The following is a 16264-nucleotide window of genomic DNA, read 5'->3' on the forward strand; positions in this document are numbered from 1 at the left end:
TCTCTTTTTAATAAACTCTGGTCACTCCTTATTGCTTCCAGGATCAAATACAAACTCCTTTAATTACTATTTAAAGACCTTCAAAATCTGGCTGCAGTTTAACTCTACTGATTTATTACACATTACAACTTAGCCAAGCTGGTGTATTTGTTCTTCAGAGGCACTATAAAAAATCTCTCAAAGCTATCACTTTCCCTCTAAGATTAATTCCATTTTATACTGAATATTCACAAACATATATATGTATATATATGTATATATATGTACATGTATATATATATATATATATATATATATATATATATATATATATATATATGTATGTATCTTATTTGTACATGGTGACTTATGCTTTGTATCCTCACCCCATTAGAACTTTAGCTCCTTAAGGGTGAGGAGTGTTTTTGACTATTTTTCTCTTTAATACATTATTAGCTCTCAGTCTACTTTCCAATTTTCCCTGCAGTTTTTATAAAAAAATCTTTCTTAAGGAATGTTTGTTTTCATTTTTTATATAGTAAATATAGAGAAATTCTGAGGATTTACATAGATTTATTTTATAGCCTATGACTTTGCTATAGTTAGTAATTGCTTCCAGTAGTTTTTAGACTTTTTTTTGGAGTATTCTCTAGGTATACCATCATGTCATTTGTAAAGTGTGAGAGTTTTGTTTCTTCCTTCCCATTCTAATTCCTTCAATTTCTTTTTCTTCTCTTATTACTGAAGCTAACATTTCTAATACAATATTGAGTAGTAGTGGAGATAACAAGCATCCTTGTTTCACCCCTGATCTTCTTGGGTTTGCCTCTAGCCTACTCCCATTGCATATAATGTTTGTTGATTGTTTCAGATAGATACTGCTTATCATTCTAAAGAACAGTTCATTTATTCCTATGTGTTCTAGTGTTTTTAGTAGGAATATTTACTGTATTTTGTCAAAGGCTTTTTCAGCATGTATTGAGATAATCATATGGTTTCTGTTAGGTTTGTTATTGATATAGTCAATTGTACTGAAAGTTTTCCTAATATTGAACAAACCTTGCATTCCTGAAATTTGTTCATTTGTATTTGTCTATTTGTTCATAGTGTATCATTGTAGTGATAACTTGTTGTAATTGCTTTGCCAACATTTTATTTAACATTTCTGCATCCATATTCATTTGAGAAATTGGTCTATAATCTTCTTCCTCTGTTTTGACCGTTCCTGGTTTAGGTATCAGTACCATATTGGTGTCATAGAAGGAATTAGACAGAGTTCCATTTCCACCTTCATTTTCCAAAGAATTCATATAGAATTGGACACAATTGTTCCTTAAATGTTTGATAGAATTGACTTATGAATCCATTTGGCACTGAAGATTTTTTTCTTAGGGAGCTCATTGATGGCTTGTTGAATTTCTTTTTAAATTTGATTTTTTTCTATTAGCACTATTTAGATATTTCATTTCCTCTTCATTTAACCTGGGCAACTTAAGTTTTTGTAAATATTCATCCACTGAGGCAGCTAGGTGGTACAGTGGATAGGGCACCAGCCCTGAAGTCAAGACGTCCTGAGTTCAAATGTGACCTCAGACACTTAATAATTACCTAGTTGTGTGACTATAGGAAAGTCACTTAGCCCCCACTGCCTTGCAAAAAGCAAAGGAAAAAAAAGGTAAATATTCATCTATTTCACTTAGATTATCAAAATTATTGGCATACAGTTGGGCAAAATGGTTCCAATTATTACTTTAATTTTCTCCTTCTTGGTGATGAGTTCACCTTTTTCATTTTTGATACTAGTTATTCAGTTTTCGGCTTTCTTTTTTTTTAATCAAATTAACCAAAGATCTATCTATTTTATTGGTTTCTTTCTTAAAACTGTCTCTTGGTTTTATTTGTTAGTTCAATAGTTTTCTTGCTTTTGCTTTTCTTAATTTCTATTTTAATTTTTAGGATTTCTAATTTGATATTTAATTGGGGGTTTTAATTTGTTCTTTCTCTAATTTTTTTAGTTGCATACTTAGTTCATTGATTTCCTCTTTCTCTATTTTATACATGTAAGCATTTAAATATACAATGTGTCCCCTAATAACTACTTTGACTGTTTCCCAGAAGTGCTGGTATGTTGTCTCATTATTGTCATTGTCTAAGATGAAATCATTAATCCTTTTTATAATTTGTTTTTTGATCAATTCATTATTTTTAGGATTTTGAAAGGCAAATGGGGTTAAGTGGCTTGCCCAAGGCCACACAGCTAGGTAATTATTAAGTGTCTGAGTCCGGATATGAACCCAGGTACTTCTGACTCCAAGTCTAGTGCTTTATCCACTGTGCCACCTAGCTGCCCCCATTCATTCTTTAAAATGAGCTTATTTCATTTCCCAATTAGCTTAAGACAGTACCTAACTTCTTTCCACCATCTTGATCTGAAAGTAGCATGTTTTCATTTTTTATCTAACACTGTGCTAATGAGTTCCATGATGTCTGAATCCTACCAGTCTATTCAATATTGATTCTTCTCATCTTTTGTTATCTTTGCTGATTTTCAGGCTTTGAGGTGAAATATCAAAGTTGTTTTGATGTGCATTTTTCTTATTATTAGTAACTTGGAGCATTTTTTGATGGTTGTTAATAGACAATATTTTTTTCTTTTGAGAACAGCTTTGAATACATACCCTGTTAGTGAAGGGTAATGACTTGCTTATACATATCATATGTACACTTATACAAACCTACATATAATATATATATATAAATATGTGTATATATATATATATATATATATATAGCTATAAATCTATTTGTATTTATATATCTTGTATACCAATTCATAACAGAGAACTCTGATACAAAGATTTTTCCTCTATTCAATTATTTCCATTCTTATCTTTGGTATATTTTGTCTGAACCTGTTTTTCAGCATCCAAATTATCCATTTTATTTTTTATCAATACCTCTTTCCTTTGATGAAAAATTCATCTCTTATTTCTAACCATGGGAGTTATATAATCCACTTTTTAAAATTTTTAATAGTGTGATTTTTTTTAATATTAGGTCACATATACATTTGGAATATATTTTAGAATAAGTGTAAGATGCTGGTCTAAGGCTACCTTCTGCCAGACTATTTTCTATTTTCTTCAGCCATTTTATCCAGTAGGAAATTTTTTCCAAAGAAACTTATATTTTCTGTTTTATTACACTAATACAATACTGAGTTCTACTATTTCTGATTCTCCCTAGTCCCATCTATTGCTATTTTTTAACCAATTCTAAATAGATGGTTTTGATGACTACTACTTTATAATATAGTTAGAGGGTTACAAGGTACTATCTTCTTTTAAAACTCAGACCTGATTCCCTCTTTCCTGATTCTGTCAGGTGTTTCTACCTTGCTCATCTCTGATATTACCTTTAATAACATATATGCAGAATAATACACTGAAATGAGGAAAAAATTGGGAGTTGGAGACCCCAAGGAAGGGTGAAATAGTTATTGAGATGCATAGTGATGAGGATTTGAAGTATTTAGGGATGGTTCCAAAGAAGAGAAAGGAATGGGATGAGAGAAAAGATTTGGAACACAGTGTAAAGAAAGAGAAAATGGAAAACTTTCTCATGGGGGGAAGTCCAACATTTAGTTACTGTGGGAGGAAGATGAACTGTTAGTCATTAAACACTGAGACATATGGAGTGTTCAGGGAGGACAAGTACTTCTGATGGAAGGGCTTGCTCATCCCCTGCTACCTAACTCTCACCTGTAACTCCATAAAGCTATAGCATGTGCAGTGACCACACCCAAGCAAAACCATCTTGGCCAGTAGGCTAAGCCAAGTTGAGGGTTCCAATGTGTCTCAAACCTGTCAATGGTTTTTGTTGTTATGTGTACTCAAGCATGTAAAAAATTTCCTTGGTTGGCTTGGGCAGATTAGAATATTTGGAGCCAATGGCCATGAGGGCCACTGAATCAGATGCTGTGGGACTCTGAGACCTCAGTCAGATATCAAACATTCTGAGGTCATCCACTACGTCCCTGTCTATCAACAGTTATTCTGATTTCTTTGTCTTTCCATTGAACTTTGATGATACAGCAGGATAGAGTCAGGCTCACAGCTTTGTTCAATTCTGCCTCCCTCAAGTTCAATTCATGTCCAAATCAACATTTTTTTTCTCTTTTGTTTTGATTCATCATTAACACCATGACTAATATGGAGATATACTTAACATAGTTATAAATATATAATCTATATCAGATTACTAGCTGGTAAGGGGAGGGTTAAGGGAAAAGGAAAGAGTAAGAAAAATGTGGTGCTCAAAATCTGACTAAAAATGAATGTTGAAAACTATCTTTGCATATAGTTATAATAACAAGTAAGTTAATTAAAAAAGACATCAATCATGGAATTCATTGATCATTTAAAAAATAGGACAAATAGCAACAAGTAAGTACTTATTTTATAACAGATACTGTGCTATGTGCTAGGGATAGAGGGAAAAATACCCATCTCAAGTAAGGCATAGACTAGTCGAGAAATCAAAATGCAAAAAGTTCTGTGCAAACAAGCTATATACAGGATAAATTAGGAATAATCAACAGGGGAAAACAGAATAATAGGGTATTTGGAAATTTTTCAGTTTAATTCAATTTAAAAGTTCAAACTGGAACTTGAAAGGAGCTTGAGATATCCAATAAGCAATAGGAAATATGAGACTGAAGACCAACAAAGAAAATTTGAAAATCAACAGTATAGAGATGATATGTGAATCTCTGGGAGCTGCTGAGATCACTAAGTAAAGCATTATAGAGGGAGAAGAGAAGTAGACCCCAGAGTGAATCCTTTGAAATACCCATGATGAATAGCAATGTCTTATATGGAGGTGTAGCAAAAAAAAGCAAGATAGAGCAGGTAGATAGGAGAAAAACCAGAAGAGAGTAATGTCCCAAAAACCTGGAGACTAGAGAATTTAAAGGCAAAGAGGATGATTGATCATATCAAATACTGCATTGGTCATAAATGATGAGAATAGAGAAAAATTCATTAGATTTGTCAGTTGAGATGTTTTGTAACACTAGAGAAAGCATTTTAGTTTGAATGGACACAAAAGGCAATCTGTAGGCAGGAGGAGAGAAAGTGGAGGCACTTTGATCCTTGTCAAGGAGTTTTCCCACAAAATGGAACATAGATATGGTATGTTAGGAAGATGAATGGATCAAGTGAGAACTTTTGAGGATGGGGGAGACAATGATATGTTGTGCAGCATTAAGGAATCAACCAGTAGACAGTGAAAGATTGAAATGAGAGATTAGGGATGCTAGTTGGGGTAGAGGAGAATGGGGAATGCTAAATCAGGAGAAAGTGGTCTTCCTGATGGAAAGAGAACATGTTAGTATATCAAGAGGAAATAATATTTATGGAGACTGAATAAGTCAAAAAGAATGAGAATGGATAATAACTTCTGTTAAGAAGAGTAATATTAATAGTTTATAGAAGAAAATTCTCTATGTTTTGAAAGCAATATAAGTAGAATAATGATGTCAGAAACCAAATTACCATGGAAATAATCTCCAACATTTGGGACCATTTTGTGGATGCTAAATTGAAAGAAGACCTTAGATGACAACATAATTCTTGGATTTCCTTTATTTGGGATGCATAATTTCTGTTTTGGGTGGCTTAATGAAGTTCAAAAATATTGTCTTGTTTTCTAGTTTGTTGGTTGTGAACCTGAAGCTTCTTACTTTTATTCTGTCAGTATAAACCAGGAAAAATCAGTAAAACTATGCATGCAATGACTTGTGGGATTAAATAAAAAGATCATTCTAGGTCAGATAAATCTTTTGGGTGATTTTCCAAAAAAGACTGGTAGAGAAAGGGGAATAAACATCGATATATGAATGTGTGTATGTATGTATGTATATATGTGCATATTTGGTTTTTAATCTTAATAACATTTTTTCAATTACATATAAAAAGTTTTAAACATTCATTTTTGTAAAATTTTCTCTTTCCCTCCCAGCCTCCCCAAAATAGCAAACAATCAGATATAGGTTATACATGCACAATCATGTTAAATTTATGAGAACATTTATTAATACCCTACTATATGCCAAAAACTGAACTAAGAACTTAACATATTTATCTCATTTCAGTTTCAAGAAGGAATCAGTATATATATATATATAGTGACAAAAAAAAAGCAAAAAACTTTCAAGTTCAAAATCCTGAGTTCAGGTTTGATTTTTTTTGGTCTGCCAGTAAATATCTATAACATCCCAACTATCTTATTTATTTGTATTTTATCTATATATTTTATATTCAGAATGTTAATGCTTATATTCAAGTGTACCTGACTCCATGGTCAACCCTTTCTCTATCACCTAAGTCATATGACTCTCGCAATCTAAAGTTTTTCTATCCTAAAACTTGGGACTTAGTTCCCGTTTCCCTGGGATTCCAATTTTCCTTTATCTCTTTGCAGTAACCTGAATTCTCTTTATAATCTTCCCTCAAGGCTTCTTTCTCCTCTCTACCAGATCAATTAGCACTAGTCTCAGATTTTTTAATCATGAATCCTGGAATATTTTCATATTTCCCATCTACCAACCGTTGGGGAAGGAATGGAAAAACATTCCATGTAGTCAGCTGTTCACATATTAAACTGTGTACTCTTCCCCCTGAACTCTGCCTGTTGATTTCTCTTTTGTTGTTGTTAAGTTGTTTCAGTTATGACTGACTCTTTTTGACCCCCCTTTGTGGTTTTGATGGCAAATATACTGGAGTGTGCTTTACATTCAGTAGCAATATAAAGAAAAGCATGAACAGTCCCTGACCTTGAATATTTTATATTCTCATGGAAGATAGGGCATCAAAATTAACAGGTATATAAAAGATAAATAAGTATACATGAAAGGTAGATAGACTGCCAGACCTGGAAGACTCTTCCCTAAATTCAAATCTGGCTTAGACTCTTACTAACTGTGTGACTCTGGGCAAGTCACTTATTTTTGTTTGCCTCAGATTGCTCATCTGTAAAATGACCTGGAGAGGGAAATGTCAAACTACTCCAGTATCTTTGTCAAGCAAACTTTAAATGAGGTCTTGAAAATGGTACATGAGTCCAATGTCTATAAAACAACAGATGGAAGACATTCCAAGGGAAGCCATTAGCAACTGTGGCTCCCCTAAGTCACCCAATGTATTGAGAAACTAAATGTCCCCGAATTTTTCCCACTTCAATTCTCCAGTCAATTAAATTTTTCTTTACTCTTAGAGTGAATCTTAAGGGGAGACCTTACTGTTGGAGGCCCCATTCCTGATCAGAAATCATCCTCTGCTTCTCATTATGGATAAAATTTAGAAACTAGAACACAATCTAATTATCTGATCATCTGTGGTAGTAGGATAATTTTTTTTGGTAGAAGATGGGATTTTATTTTTATTTCTCTTTTTGATATTTTATTTTTACAAACACATGTTATGAAAGTATTTTGACATTCATTCATATGCATTTGTATATTTCTAAGTTACAAAATTTCCTTCCACTTTCCCTTCCCACCCTCCTCCTCTCAGCAGTAACAGTCAGGTTAGCATTGTACATACATATTTGTGAACAACATGTTCACATATTAGTCATTTTTCATAAGAGGATTTGGGATTAAGAGAAAGAGATATTTAAGAGATTTTTTAAATAAAGTAATCATAAGATTCTGAAGGGTTTTTAAAATTTTTTTTGGTTTTGTTTTATTTTGTTTTTCTTCCTCTGGATGGAAATAGCCTTGTCCAGAGCAGCTCTAATATAATTGCCCTAGCTCTCTGAACTGCTGAGAGGAGTTGCTTCCAGCTCAGTTGATGATCTCACAGTGTTGCTGGGTAGTAAGATAATAATAATAATAATAATAATAATAATAATAATAATAATAATAATAATAATAATATTGAGCTTTGTTTAAGCTTCACTTGGTATGGACATAAATATTGCTATTCAGTAATTTATTTACAGCCTCAGGCTTACATCCCAAAGTCTCCAAAATCTGCTTCACAGCTAATATTCAAATAATTTATATAACATTGAGAGTTTGAATGCTCATTGCCAAGAAATCTCTTCCTAGGTAAAGTTGGACATGAGGAGAAAGAGGGTAGTTCAAACTGATGAAAGCCACTAGCTTGAAGTAGGGAAATTCTTCAGTAGATACTTGTTTTATGAGTTTTCAAAGACACTTTATTATTACTCTTTTATCCAAACATTCATAACCCAAGTACAAAGCACTAAAGTTTGGTTGCTGTGGATTTGACTTAAAGGCAAGAAACCAATGCTCCATTCAGATGAAGTTTAAAGTGATGATGTCTCTGTTGAAGGATTTTCATTTAATAGTGACCTTGGGAGGTATAATAGTATCCTGGATACTAATCCAGGTTATATCACTAAGCCATTGCTTGACCTTTGATAAATAATTAACCTCTCATGTCCTGAATGCCCTCACTTGGAATACAAGAACAGTAGGTATCCTCAGCCTTCCAGGTCAAGTAATTTATGATCCTATGATTCCATAAAGCTATAGAGAAAGAGGGGCAGTGACAATTTAGGAATTATATTTTTAGATTGTTGTCTAAGACACTGTAAGATGGTATGGGTCCTTTTCTCCTTTTTTTTCCTCTTCTCTCCTCCACTTTTATTTTCAGCAAGTTTGATAAATTTTGTTCATTAATACAATACAGGAGTTTACAAACTATGCCTGTTTTGTAAGTCAAGTGAATTAAGAATTTTTTTTTTAAAACAAGATGTTATTTTATTTTAAAAACAAAACAAAAACACTCAACTCACTGAGCCTTATAACAACATTTGGGGAGTAGACTTGCCTGGTTCTGCTGAAGAAGATAGGTACTGAACTGACATTAATAGTGTTGAATTCAAATCTCAATTCTACCACTCATTGTATAACATAGGAAAATCCTTTTGTTTCTTAGGACCCAAATTTATTCATCTATAAAATAAAGGATTTAGAGAATATGATTTCCCAGTTCTCTTCCAAATCTCAAGATCTATGATTCTCTTTATCTCTTAGTTCATTTATCTTTTCATTAAACCATACATTATATCTTTAAGTCATAGGGCAGATGATACCCATCCTTTCTTCTGGTCTGTCTATACTTTAGCAGTAATGAAAACAATATTTCACATAACCACTCAATAATGTTTTCCTTCTTACTGACTGCTAATTCAAGGAAATTGATGACCACTGATTTAAGTCCAAAGAGGGAAAAAAAGAAGTGTGGGAAGGACAATGCTCTCTAGTCTCAGGGGAAAGTTTCTGCTGAAAGAATGATACTTAGAGAACCATAGGAAAGGACACTTTGAATGACAAGAAGGAAGGATAAGAAAGAGTTAGCAAGAGGTCAATTATGCACAGAAGACCATGGACAGTGAACAGTGTCCTCCTGACCCAAGTGGCTGTTTGACCCTTCATTCTGCCCTACCTTTACTACCCATCTTGGAGATGATTTTCTTTATGTTTCTCTAGCAAGAAATTAACCAGAGTGGGAAGCTTTCACAGAAAGGATTCACAGATTTTCAGAAATTGGAGATCATTTAGGCCTATCTTTTAATAAATTATTGATGTTTTCAAAAGCCTCTGATTTTTTTGCCCATTACTACTCTCTGTTCTGGGTAAATAGTACAAAGATGAAATAGTCCCTCCTCTAAAGAAGCTTCATTTTATTGGAGGAGAAAGCATGAAAATACATAAGAATTTGAAAAATATATACAAAATAAATGTAGAGGCATTGATAATTGAGGGACTCAGGAAAATTTCATATAGTAGGTGATTCCAACTAATTCTTGAAGGAATTGAGGGATTCTAGGAGGCAAAAGTGAAAAACTAATACATTCTAGGCTTGAGGAATAACATTGCAAAGTCAAAAGAGATGGCAAATAAAGGGAACAGTTTGACTGAACTAAGAGTGATGATATTTGTCTTTCCCAAAAAAGATCATTATATCAGGGAGGTGATGCTATGACATAACTAAATTGGATTCTAGTAAGGGATGCTATGCTAGGTTACTAGCCTCACTTTCTCCTCCAGAGTCATCTGTGGCCAGACATGAATCAATACCACTAGTGATGACCCTGGAGGCAAGACAATCAAGTGGCTTGCCCAAGGTCACACAGCTAGTAAGAGGTCAAAATTTGAATTCAGGTCCTCCTATTTTCTAAGGTACCTTCCTATTCTGACATCCTATGATTCTGTAAATATTTCTGTCCAATCAATTCTTTTTTCCCTAATAATAATAGAATCAACTTACATTTAAACCTTCATCAAACATTTCCCTCACAATAATGTCTTATGGCATATACATTATTACTCCCTGTTTTATAAATGAGAAAACTGAATCTCAGAGAGTTGACATTACTTGCCCACAGATATTAGCTAGTAAATTTTAGAATAATGACTGGAATCTAAGTCAGTCCTTTGTTGCAAATTCTATTACTCTTTCCACTACCGTATATTCTCTCTTAAATTATTTGGAATATACTAAAGGCATTATTTTAACTTCTAAAAAGGCCTGCTTTACTTAACAATTCCTACCTTAGGCCATATTGTTTATCACTTGAAATGCACTGACCATGACAGCTATTGTTTCTGTCTGATTAGGAACCATTAAGTATGTATTTTCTCTCTAATGTTCATCTTATCAGATTGTAACTATATATCTGTAATGAAGGAAAAATTCTATATTTTTTCTTTATGCATTCTACATTTTTCTGCTTTTGCAGAGAATTTGTGTATGAAGATTTGATTGGATTTGCTGGTTCTAACTGAAGGCTGGTAGCTGCCAAACTCTAAGTACTCTGCAATGCCTGCTTCCACCAATTTCATAGCCATTGGAACACATTGTTCTAAAGTTTCTATTTCATTGGGGAGTCTTCACATATGTGGGTTGGCATCTCTCTCATTCACTGATGATATTTAGACCTGTTAGTTATCCTCAACTATGTTTAGTACTTTTGCCAAGTTGGTTTACCAGACATAGGAGAGAGAAATATAGAGCACTAGGAATAATCTAATAGAAGGTCTGGGAATCCATGGCAAAGAGTTGTCTATAGAAAAGAAGAGCTCAAGGTGCTAGAAAGACAGATAAACAGATGTGTTCTTTGAATGTATAAATTCAAGTCCACTCAACAGAACAAAGGAAGAAATATCTCTATGGTTCTCCAGCCTGGTCACCCATCTAAAGTATTGCCTTCATTTCTGGTCATCATGTTTTAATACATATATTGAATAATTGGAGTAAATACTAAGGATGGTGATCAGGATGGTGATTAGGATGAAAATGAAGAACAACAATTAAGGGACTGGAAATATTTAACTGGGATTAGAAGACTGAAGGGAAGGTAAAATAACGTTCTTCAAATATCTGAAGACTTGTAATGAGGAAAGAATATTAGATTTGCTCTACTTTGACTCAGAAGACACAATTGATAATTGTAGACTGATACAGATTTCATGTCAATTCGTATAATTAGAAGGTTCTGAAAGTGGGATGCACTGTCTTGGGAAGTAGTGCCCTCACTAGCTGTCTTCGAGGAAATGAACAATGATTGCTTGTTAAATATACCATGGAGATTTCTGGCAGGGCAAAAAATGCAATAGATCCTCTGATCCTTCCATAGAATATCTGACCTGGAAACTGTAGAAGATTCAATGGAAAGGGGACTATTGGAGGGGAAGGAATGAAGAGATTATGAAGTGTCTTCATCACTGGAGACCAAGAATGATCAAGAATGTTAATATTTCAGAGAACTACAAAATAATAGAGGTGAAAGGGCTTTGGAAAGTAAAATGTTAGAAGGTTAAATGTTAAATGTTGGAGTTGAAGGAGAACTTAGGACACAAAGAATTAGAACTTAGAACACAGAAATACTAGAATGTAAATGCATTGGAAGTGACTTTGAACATAGAATGTTAGAAAATAAAAAATAAAGTCAAGAATGAAAGAGACCATTGGTGATTCAGATTAGAAGTGAAAAGAACCTTGAAACAGAATAAAATGCAGAATGTCAGAGCCAGATAGTACCTTAGGGGTTCAAATTCATCAGTTTGTCTAGATCTCAAGAGGTTCATTAATCTATCTAAGGAGTCCCAGCCTGTAAGTGGAAGAGTGGAGAAGGATCTAAAGTTTCATAAGCTCATTTTCTCCATCAATTAGTCACAATTAGTCTCAAGTAACTTGCACAAAAATGGTGAAAGCTATATTTTATCTTTAGAGTCCATTCAGATCAAAAACTAAAACAGAAAAAAAAATTTGAATGCTGTATTTATCAATATTTAAAAGAATATCTGTCAATGCCTAATGGAGTAGATCAGTAGTTCCATGTAGAATACTTGCTCTCTTTCTTTTCTCTTCTCATGTCTCTTTTTCTCTATCTTCTCATTCTTCTTCTTCTTCTTCCTCCTCCTCCTCCTCCTTCTTCTTCTTCTTCTCTCTCTCTCTTTCTCTTTCTCTCTCTCTCTCTCTCTCTCTCTCTCTCTCTCTCTCTCTCTCTCTCTCATATTTCTGTCATGAACTTCCTCTTCCCATTTTGCTTGAATATTTCTGATAAACTTCTTGGTAATTGCCCTATCGGTATCTTCTAATCTTGCACTGGCAATATTAGTCTCAATTCAGCTGGACAGAATTATGGTAGGGTAGCTAAGAGCTTGGATGAAGTCTCACTAAATAAATAATTAAATTTGGGTAGAATTGTCATTTTTATTATATTAGCTCAACCTAACTATCAGTAATTAACATTTTCCTGATTTTTTAGATCCAACTTTATTTCGGTGAGAAGTGCTTTATAATTGTGATCATACTTGTTTCTGGGTTTGTCTTGAGAGTTAGATTCCCAAGAATTTAATGTTTATAGTTACTTTAAATGGCGATTCTCTTTCTATCTTTTTCTCTTTGGCTTTGTTGATCAAATATAGGAATGCCGATGATTTGCATTCTACTTTGTTGAATTTTTAAATTGTTTTAAGGAGCTTTTTAGATGATTTCTTTCAGTTCTCTAAGTAGATCATCATTTCGTTTGCAAAGAGTAAAAATTTTGTTTTCTCATTGCCAGTTCTGATTCTTTCAATTTCCTTTTCTTCTCTTATTGCTATAGCTAGCATTTCTGTTACTATATTGCATAGGAATGGTGAAAGTGGGAATCCTTGTTTCACCCCTGACTTTACTGGAATTGCTCTGAGTTTATTCCCATTTCAAAAGAAAGTTTGTTGGTGGTTTTTAAGAGAGATACTATTTATTGCTTTAAAGAAAACTCCATTTATTCCAAAACTTTTTAGTGTTTTTAATAGGAAGTTATGTTGTATTTTATCAAAGGTTTTTTCAGCATCTATTCAGATAATCATAAGATTTCTCTTGGTTTTGCTATTGATATGTTCAATTATGTTGAGTGTTTTCCTAATATTGAACCATCCCTAACTACCTGATTATGGTGTATTATCCTAGTAATAACTTGCCATAGTCTCATTGCTAAAAATTTTATTTAAGATTTTTGCATCGATATTCATTAGGAAGATTGGTCTATAATTTTCTTCATCTGTTTTGGTCCCTCCTGGTTTTAGTATCAGCACTATTTTAGTGTCACAAAAGAAATTTGGTAGAACTTCCCCTATTTTTTCAAATAACTTATGTAGACCAGGATTTAATTGTTCCTTAAATGTTAGGTAGAATTCACTTGTAAATCCCATCTGGACATGGAGATTTTTGTTTAGGGAGTTTATTGATGGTTTCTTCAATTTCTTTTTTTTCTGAAATGGCTATATTTAAGTATTTTAATTCCTCTTCTGATGATCTGAGCAGTTTGTCATTCTGTAAATATTCATCCATTTTTCTCACATTGTCCAATTAATTGGCATGCAGTTAAGCAAATTAATTCTGAATTTATCTCTTTACTTTCCTCCTCACTGGTGTTTAGTTAACCCTTTTTGTTTTAAATGCTAGTAATTTGGTTATCTTCTTTCTTTTTTTAAATCACATTTACCAAATTTTTGTATATTTTATTAACTTTGTCATAAAACCAACTCTTAGTTTTAATTATGAGATCAATGGTTCCTTGCTTTCAATTTTATTGTTCTCTCCCTTGATTTTCAGAATTTCTAATTTGATATTTAATTTGGAATCTTTAATTTATCTTTTTTCTTGATTTTTTAGTTACATACTCATTTAATTGATTTCCTCTTTCTCCATTTTATTCATTTAGACATTAAGAGATATAAAATTTCCCCTCAAAACTGCCTTAGCTGCATCCCATAAATTTTGGCATGAGGTTTCATTAGTATCATTTTCTTGGATATAATTATTGATTATTTCTATTATTTGCTGTTTGATCTGCCCAATATTTAAGATTAAGTTGTTTAGTTTCCAATTAGTTTTTTTGTTTTATCTTTCCATGACTTTTTATTACATGTAACTTTTTATTGCACCATGGTCTGAGAAGTGTGTATTTATTATTTCTGCCTTTCTGGGGTTTTTGTTCCATAGTACATGGTCAATATTTGTATAGGTGTCATATTCTGCTGAGGAAAAGGTATATTCTTTTCTATACTCATTAAGTTTTCTTCAGAGGATTATCATATCTTAGTTTTCTAAGATTTCATTCACTTTCTTAATTTCCTTTTTGTTTATTTTGGGGTTCATTTTATCTATTTCTGAGAGAGGTTAAGGTCCCCCATTATTAAAGTTTTACTGGTTATCTTGTCTTGCAATTCACTAGGTTTTACTTTGGAATTTGGATGCTATACCACTAGGTGCATATAATGACATTACTAATGCCTTTTAAGAGAAAGTAGTTTCCTTACATATCCCCCTTTTAAGAAATATTTTATTCATTGTGAGTTTTATAATTTTTCTCCCATTCTTGCTTGCCTACCCCCACCCCCCACAGAAGGCATTCTGTTAGTCTTTACATTGGCTCAATGGTATACATTGATCTCAATTGAATGTGATGACAGAGAAATCATATCCTTAAGGAAGAATAATAAAGTACTAGATAATAAAATTACATGATAATATAACATTTTTTTCTAATTTGATGGTGATAGTCTTTGGTCTTTGTTCAAAGTCTATAATTCCTTCTCTGGTACAGATGGTATTTTCCATTGCAGATAGCCCAAAATTGTCCCAGGTTGTTGAACTGAAGGGATGAGCAAGTCCATCAAGATTGATCATCACCCCCATGTTGCTGTTAGGTTATAAAATGTTATACTGGTTCTGCTCATCTCACTCAGCATGAGTTCATATAAATCTTTCCAGGCTTCCCTGAATTCCCATCCCTCCTGGTTTGTAATAGAAAAATAATGTTCTATGACATACATATACCACAGTTTGCTAAGCCATTCTCCAATTGAAGGATATTGACTAAATATCCAATTTTTTGCCACTACAAACAGGGTTGCTATAAATATTGTTGTACAAGTGATATTTTTTACCCTTTGTCATAATCTCTTCAGGGTATAGACCCAGTAGTGGTATTGCTGGGTCAAAGGGTATGCACATCATTTTGCCCTATGGGCATAATCCCAAATTGCTCTCCAAAAATTCTGGATGAGTTCACATCTCCACCAACAATGTATTAGTGTCCCAGATTTCCCGCATCCCTTCCAACATTGATCATTGTCATTTCTGGTCATATTGTCCAGTCTGAGAGATATGAGGTGGAATCTCAGAGATGCTTTAATTTGCATTTCTCTAATAAGCAATGATTTGGAAGAATTTTTCATAGGACTATGGATTGTTTTTATTTGTTTCCCAATTTACTACATTTCTTTTGATCTTGGTTACAGTGGTTTTGTCTGTGAAAAAACTTTTAAATTTAATGTAAACAAAATTATCTAGTTTGTTATGAATGATGTTCGCCTATCTCTTCCTTGTTCATAAACTGTTTCCCCTTTCCATAAATCTGACAGTAAAACTACTGCTTGATCTTCCAGTTTGCTTATAATATTGTTTTTTATGTCTAAATCCTGTATCCATTTGGATCTTAGCTTGGTATAGGGTGTGAGATGTTGTTCTAATATAAGTTTCTTCCATACTATCTTCCAATTTTCCCAACAGTTTTTTATCAAAGAAAGAGTTTTTATCCCAATAGCCGAACTCTTTGGGTTTATCAAACAGCATATTAGTATAATCATTTTCTGCTATTGCACCTAGTCTGTTCCACTGATCCATGACTCTAATTCTTAGCCAGTGCCAGACAATTTTGATGACTGATGCCTTATAATATAATTTTAGATATGGTA

This window comes from Macrotis lagotis, chromosome 1 (assembly GCF_037893015.1).
Source record: "Macrotis lagotis isolate mMagLag1 chromosome 1, bilby.v1.9.chrom.fasta, whole genome shotgun sequence".
NCBI classification, from domain to species: Eukaryota; Metazoa; Chordata; class Mammalia; order Peramelemorphia; family Peramelidae; genus Macrotis; species Macrotis lagotis.